Source organism: Amblyomma americanum, chromosome 5 (assembly GCF_052857255.1).
Source record: "Amblyomma americanum isolate KBUSLIRL-KWMA chromosome 5, ASM5285725v1, whole genome shotgun sequence".
NCBI lineage: Eukaryota > Metazoa > Arthropoda > Arachnida > Ixodida > Ixodidae > Amblyomma > Amblyomma americanum.
Genome location: NC_135501.1, coordinates 124,100,040 through 124,107,131, shown reverse-complemented (window position 1 = coordinate 124,107,131; position 7,092 = coordinate 124,100,040). Strand labels below are relative to the sequence as shown.

The window sequence follows — 7,092 nt, the reverse complement described above, 5'->3', positions numbered from 1 at the left end:
TGTCCCGCAGCGGCATATTCACGCCGGCGTTTGATCAGTCGTTCGGCGCGCTGTTCGGCTGTATCTTGGGCAATTCATTTCCTCTTCATCTCGTTCCGCTGTCGATTTCAGGCCTCCTTGCTCCGCCGCGATGGCTCAGTGGTTAGAGCGCTCGACTACTGATCCGGAGTTTCCGGGTTCGAACCCGACCGCGGCTGACCCGCCGCGGTGGCTCAGTGGTTAGGGCGCTGGACTACTGATCCGGAGTTCCCGGGTTCGAACCCGACCGCGGCGGCTGCGTTTTTATGGAGGAAAAACGCTGAGGCGCCCGTGTGCTGTGCGATGTCAGTGCACGTTAAAGATCCCCAGGTGGTCGAAATTATTCCGGAGCCCTCCACTACGGCACCTCTCTCTTCCTTTCTGCTTTCACTCCCTCCTTTATCCCTTCCCTTAGGGCGCGGTTCAGGTGTCCAACGATATATGAGACAGATACTGCGCCATTTCCTTTCCCCCAAAAACCAATTATTATTATTATTACGACCGCGGCGGCTGCGTTTTTATGGAGGCAAAATGCTAAGGCGCCCGTATGCTGTGCGATGTCAGTGCACGTTAAAGATCCCCAGGTGGTCGGAATTATTCTGGAGGCCTCCACTATGGCGCCCCTTCTTTTCTTCTTTCACTCCCTCCTTTATCCCTTTCCTTACGGCGCGGTTCAGGTGTCCAACGATATATATGAGACAGATACTGCGCCATTTCCTTTCCGCAAAAAACCAATTTTTATTATTAATAATAATATTATTATTATTTCAGGCCGCCTGGAGCGTATCAGAGTTTTCGTCGTCCATGCTATGGTTGCGGCGCACTGTGGTTGCGACGCACGCCAGTTCTCCTTTTCAATGATGTGACATCTATACGCGCATGTGACACAGCTATCGAAGCCAGCGGAGGCGAGCGCAACGACAATGAACGCGGTGTCACGCCCTACCAAACGGCGGCGGCGGCGAGCGGCGCGGAGTGACTCCAAGCCAGATGGCGCAGCGAGCGCGCGAAGCACAGTAACTTTCCGCGCTGAGGCGCGCGTTTTGACATCACGTGTCTTAATGGAGTACCGCAACGGCGAAATCCCAAGTTTGTGGCCAATAAAGCTTCCGCTTTAAGAACATCTATCGCTGAAAATATGAACACAGTCGTGTCACTTCAGTCAGCGGCACCCGGTGCTATGGTATTGTTCATGAGCATCAATGCGCCAGTAACCTTCCGTCGTGATGGAATAGCTTGTTCTCTGCAATAGCGCTGTACAATGATAAGATCATCATTTCATAAACCTATACATTTTATGTATTGTCAGGTTTTTCAGAAGAATCCTCCAAAGTAGAATTGATTTGTACAGTGAAGTAGACAATCATTGCTGAGTAACTGCCCAATATTACAAATCTACTCCCTCTTTGAGGATTGTCTTAAAAAAAATTACTATCACTGTTCCCGCATTGAGTGATTAATCATTTCGATCTGGCCATTCCTCACGCTAGCCGTACTGTTTAGCTGCGCTGGTAGACTGACTGCGCCGGTCATCCGGTGCTAAGCGTTCGAAGCCCGGACGAGAAAGAATTTTTCTTTATCTACGGTTTTCTAAATAACAATTCTTTCTCTTCTGGCCTTCCAACGCTGAGGTACCTGCTCATCGGCGCAGTCACTCTACTAACTCAGCTAACCGGTGTGGCTAGCATGAGGTAGGGCAGCTCCACTACAGCACCTCTCTTCCTTTCTACTTTCACTCCCTCCTTTATTCATTCCCTTACGGCGCAATTCAGCTTTCCAACGATACATGAAACAGATACCGCACCGTTTACTTCCTCCCAAAACCAATTATTAATTATTATTAAGGTGCTTCTGTGCAAGCTTTTCTTTGTAGCCGTCTAGCCACGCTTGGGTCGATGCCACTGAGCAATTACTTTCTTAGACTAAATATATTTTCGCTGGTTGTGCTTTGGAGAGAAGACAAGCATTGACTGCGAAGTACACACGAGAACAACTTTCCGGTAAGGTTAAATACATCTAAGCATGTAGAAAGCTTTTTCATCAATATATGCAAAAAATTTGCTCTAGAAAATTATGGAACATTGAGAGAAAAAAGGGTTTTCATCGTTAATAATATTTAACAAATAGCAAGACTGAGTTGACTTGCGCAGCTTCTCTGCCATAGTGGCCCCTCCTACCCGCGGTATGCCTCCATTCTGTTACAGCTCAGCACATGGCTGTATACAGAAGATAACTTGCGCCCCTAATGAGTGTAGCGAACGCCAGCAATGACATCAACTACCCGCTTCGCAATGAATTTATGTTTGGGAGAATATGTGGGAACCCGATGACAATGTTTCGAAGGCTTTCATTTCTCTAAATGTGGAGTAGCAGCGCCATATTCAAACGGTGGCAGCTACCAATGTAGAAAACGCACTGAAATGTAGTGAAATGCGCCGCTCACAATTATGTACGAAGTTTCGTGCCGGCACACACAGATCCGAGTTAATAGCTCAGAGAGCAAAAACGAGTCTGCACTTATCGCGAATGGAACCATCTATCTATTCTAAAGTTGTCTATGCCACTTCAAGAAACGCTCGAAGGTGCACTGGATTTTGAATGATTGTAGTTATTTTCTAACCACTTGTTCGCGTGTTGCACAAAAAGGTTCGGGATGAAGCATTTTCTGTTGACTCGCACAAGTGGTCATTATAACTAATGTATCCAAATATCTCAATCTTCAAGCACACAGTTTGGAAAGTAAACACGCAGTAGGTCAAATTCCAGTGCGAAGAAAAGTGGTTTTTGAGGAAAGCAAATAGCGCAGTACCTGTCTGCCACATCGGTGGACACCAGAGCCGCGCCGTTAGGGAAGGAATAATGGAGGGAGTGAAAGAAGATAGTGGAGTTCTGCGGAGTAATTCTGACGATGTGGCGATATTTAAGTGCACTGGTAGAACACGGCGCACGATTGTCTTTTCATCTCCATCAAACACCGCCGCCGCGGTCGCGTTCAAACCCGATGACAGCAAAGTACTAAGGGGTTTTCAATAAAATAATAATAAAACGGAGGGAAAAGATTTTGTAAATCCCCGCCACCTGCCATCGATACAGAAGCACCTGAGCTGGGGCAGCGAAAATAGAAGATAGCAGGCAGAATGGACAAATGCAATAAAAGAGGTGAGGGGACAGGAAGAGGGGATAGGGGCACAAGTAATATGTACAAACTATTTACTCAATAAGAAATGCGTCCATGTTTAGGGCGTGATTAGTTCGTGATAGTGAAATAAAAAAAATAACGTGGATTAGCTCACCTAATCCAGGATATACAAAGCGAAGGATATCGCCATTCACTGTGTTCATTGGTGTTGGCGTTGATAATGTTCTAGACGGCGACGGCTTAGAGCAGAGGAAAGGCGCATGACTCGCTCCCTGTATATGTGGACTCCTCATTCTTGCTTTGATTCGTGGTGACAGAGAGATGTGGAATGAATGAATTAGTGCTGGCAGCGTTCTGTTTGACATGCGGCATTGCAGCAACACCTAGACCGCAGCATTCATTTCGTAATCAATCTCTCGCGATCAACCATCAACTGCATGCGACCTCCCCGCGTAGCAGGGAGGGCGCGCTGCCTATCCAGTGTGTGGAACGCAATCAAAGCAGGCCTTTGACACCACCGCCATGCACATGAAAGATGAGGCTTCCACAGACCCACAGAGCCGGTTTCGCGCCTTTGCTTTCGTGAAAATGAACAGCCTTCGCAATGTTGTCAACGAAAATGAATTCTATGAACGTGTTGGCTCACTTGTTTGGTTTTGAGGAAAGGAAATGGCACAGTAACCATCACACATATCTCCGTGGACAACCGAGCCGTGCCGTAAAGGAAGGGAAAAAGCAGAGAGAGAAAGAAGAAAAAAAACCGAAAACTGAAAGTTGTATTTTGAGGGAAGGCGCGGCGCTGCGCAGTGGCGGTACACCAGTGGCTAGGTTTGACGAGGGGTCGAGAGAGAGAAAAAAGGCGACGGAGTCGGCGGCGGCCACCTGCGCCGTGAGTTGCATAGCGCTGTTGAATAGCGTAGTGAAACTTTTCGCTTCAAAACACACGCGCACAGCAAAATATTGACTACAACTGTAGTGGGGCGTCCAGTTTTTAATCTTCCAATGTAGAACTCTGAAAGCATTCGGTAACTGCGTGCAACTACCTGGCGGAGAACAGGCGGGATGTCAAGTCCGTCTGTTCGAGGAAAGCACAGAGGCTCATCAAGGTTTGCTCACGGGTGCGCGCAATGCCCTGCGGTCACAATAGCTTCTTTAGGGAGTCAGGTAGCAAGCCCAGCGCCCTAAAAACTGCAAGCATATCACGGCGAGCATAGTCGTGCGCGGTACAGTGAAGGAGCAGGTGTTCTAGTGTTTCCAATGCAACGCATCCGTCACTCAAATTGCTCGTCGCTGTTCTTTAAAATAGTATAATTCCAGGGAAACTTCACAATAACTGATTGCATATTTGGCAACATGGCTACCGCTGATTGATTCTGAACACACATTTCTGTTAGAACACTAGAGCAGTGGTCTTTAATAGACGTATACATAGCTTGAAGAATCATCTGTTGGAATCGTCTAATATTTCTTTTTAACATCTTTGCAGCGCTTCTAGTTGTAAGGTGTGTTCCTATTTCACGTTGTACAAAGCAGCTGGATATTTCTCTTTGAGCACTCAGGCGCTTGAGTGAGATTCAATTCAATTCATTTTATTTTACCAGAAGTTTGGAAGGATATCGGGGCTGAAAGCTGTGAAATCACAACTTGGCATGACCTCGACTATCTCTACAAGACAGTGGCGACATAGTTATTAACAATAGTTAAGAGAAACAATGGAAATATCTAGAATAGCAGATACTATGCTATGATAACTTTGAGTAGTATTCGAAACACAAACAAGCTCAGTTTCTAAATATTTTTAGAAATAACCCAAGAATACATCATACATACATATTTGAATAAAACTCCAGTCATAACTGAAATAAAGATAGCCTACAGGTACGAGAAATATTAGGTCATTGAAGGAAACATATATCAGAAACGCGACTACTTATAGTTTGGAAAAGGATTCTTGAAGCTGTTTAATTGAAATTATCTTGGCATATTGATGCTGATTTAGTATTTGTTGGAGGTTGTGCGGCAATGACTGAAATTTGAAAATTGTGCGGAAATGCGAAATATGCCACAATTCAGTACTACGAGTAGGTATAACTGTTTGTTTTGGTGTAAGACTTGCAGTTTGTGCCAAAACATTCTTCTGCTCAGTAGTTGAGAAGAAAAAGAACGCAAAATAGGGAAATCGTACATGTTCTTAGCTCTGATGATTTTGTATGAGGGAAATAGCATTTGGGCTAAGTGTAGGAACGAAACATTGGCAATATAGCGAATAGCCTGTTTTTGTAGTGCAAGTATTCTTTGAATGTTTGTTTTTGTTCTTGGAAGCCAAATAAGGCTGCAGTAAATTAAATAAGCTGAAAATGGAGCGTAATATATTTGCAGCTTTATTTTCGTAGAGAGAAGTGTTCGGCGACGAGAGAGTGCTCCAATTGTTGCAGAGAGTTTTCTACAGAGGCTATGGACTTGGGAATCCCAGCTAAGATGAGATGAAAAAATAACTTCTAGGATCTTATGTTCATGTAAAATATAAATTTGTTGTCCGCAATATTTAACAATATGAATAAATTTAAGTGGCTTGTTTCTTGCCCTGAAAATAACTGCTTTAGTTTCTTTGCATTAACTCTACTTTATTTGACTGTGACCAAATATGGAGTTCAAGTATTTCATTGGTGTTGTTAATCAATTCATATTCAATGTGACTAGAGATTAGAATGCTGCAGTCATCCACATAAATGACAAATTTCGCTGTTTAATTAATTGTAACAATATTATTTATGTAAGCATTAAAAAGAAGAGGTCCCAAAACACTGCCTTGTGGGACACCGCATGTAATAGGCTGAAAGGATGACCGTGTAGCGCAAATGCATAAACATTGGCTTCTTCCAGTTAAATATGATGTTATCCGCTCTAATGGCTCCCCGCGTATACCATACGGCGATAGTTTGGATAATAATATCTTGTGATCTAAGGAATCAAAAGCCTTCGTGAAATAAATAAAGGGTGCTAACGTGTAAATATTATTCTCAATGTTTTCAACAATTGTCTTTTTTATTGTCAATAATGCTTTTTCTGATGATTTGTTTTTCCTGAATCGAAACTGGGCTTCAGCCAAAATGTTGTTTTTGTCTAAAAACCGCGCGATGCGACAGGAGAAAAGCTTTTCTAGTCCCTTGGAGAATATCGGTATAATCGATATGGGGCCTATAGTTTGACGTTAAGTTCCTGTCACCACTTTTATATACTACTCTCAGTATAGACTGCTTCATGCCTTCTGGATACCCACCGGTTTTGAACACAAGATTGCGGATGTGGACAAATACCGAGACAATAAATACTAAAACAAACTTTACTGGCCCCACTTGCATATTGTTAACGTCTAACGCAGTGCTATTACTTAAGTTCTTAATGGTCATATAAGTTTGTTTCGCTTGTTGGCTCCAAAAATAGGCTTTCCCTAGTGCTATTTATTTTTGAGCGCAGAATTTGAGTGGTGCTGTCCTGTGTACTATGTTAACAAAGTATTCGTTAAATTGTTCTGCTAAGGCTTTGCCGGTTATGTCCTTATTTTGGTGGCTTATTTTTTCGGGCGAACGGCAGGTGTTTCAGCGGCTGAGAACAGTTTGATAATTTTCTAAGTGGTATCTGGGTTTCGGCGAGCAATATCAAAGAACACATCCGGATAGTAAGTTTTTTTGCTTGCTTTAGTTCGGAATTTAACCTGTTTCTTTTCATCTTAAATTCTTGTAGTGCCATAGCCAGGCGTGTGCGAAGAAAAACATGGTAAAGATAGTTTTTCTTTTTATCATAGCCAGATGGGCACGTGTTATCCATGGTTTCCTGGCTTTTCTCGAAGGTTTATTAGTTTTAAGAGGAAAGTGCTCCCCATATAGTTGTACAATTATTGGCATGAACTGTGAATACGCATTGTGTGTATTTGT

General features: G+C 43.6%; 1 non-coding gene across 1 annotated transcript; it reads left to right on the top strand.

Moving 5' to 3' along the window:
* Window positions 1-201: 201 nt before the first annotated feature.
* Window positions 202-273, top strand: TRNAS-ACU (transfer RNA serine (anticodon ACU)). Its single transcript has one exon. It is a non-coding gene; the product is annotated as a tRNA-Ser (tRNA).
* Window positions 274-7,092: the final 6,819 nt, after the last annotated feature.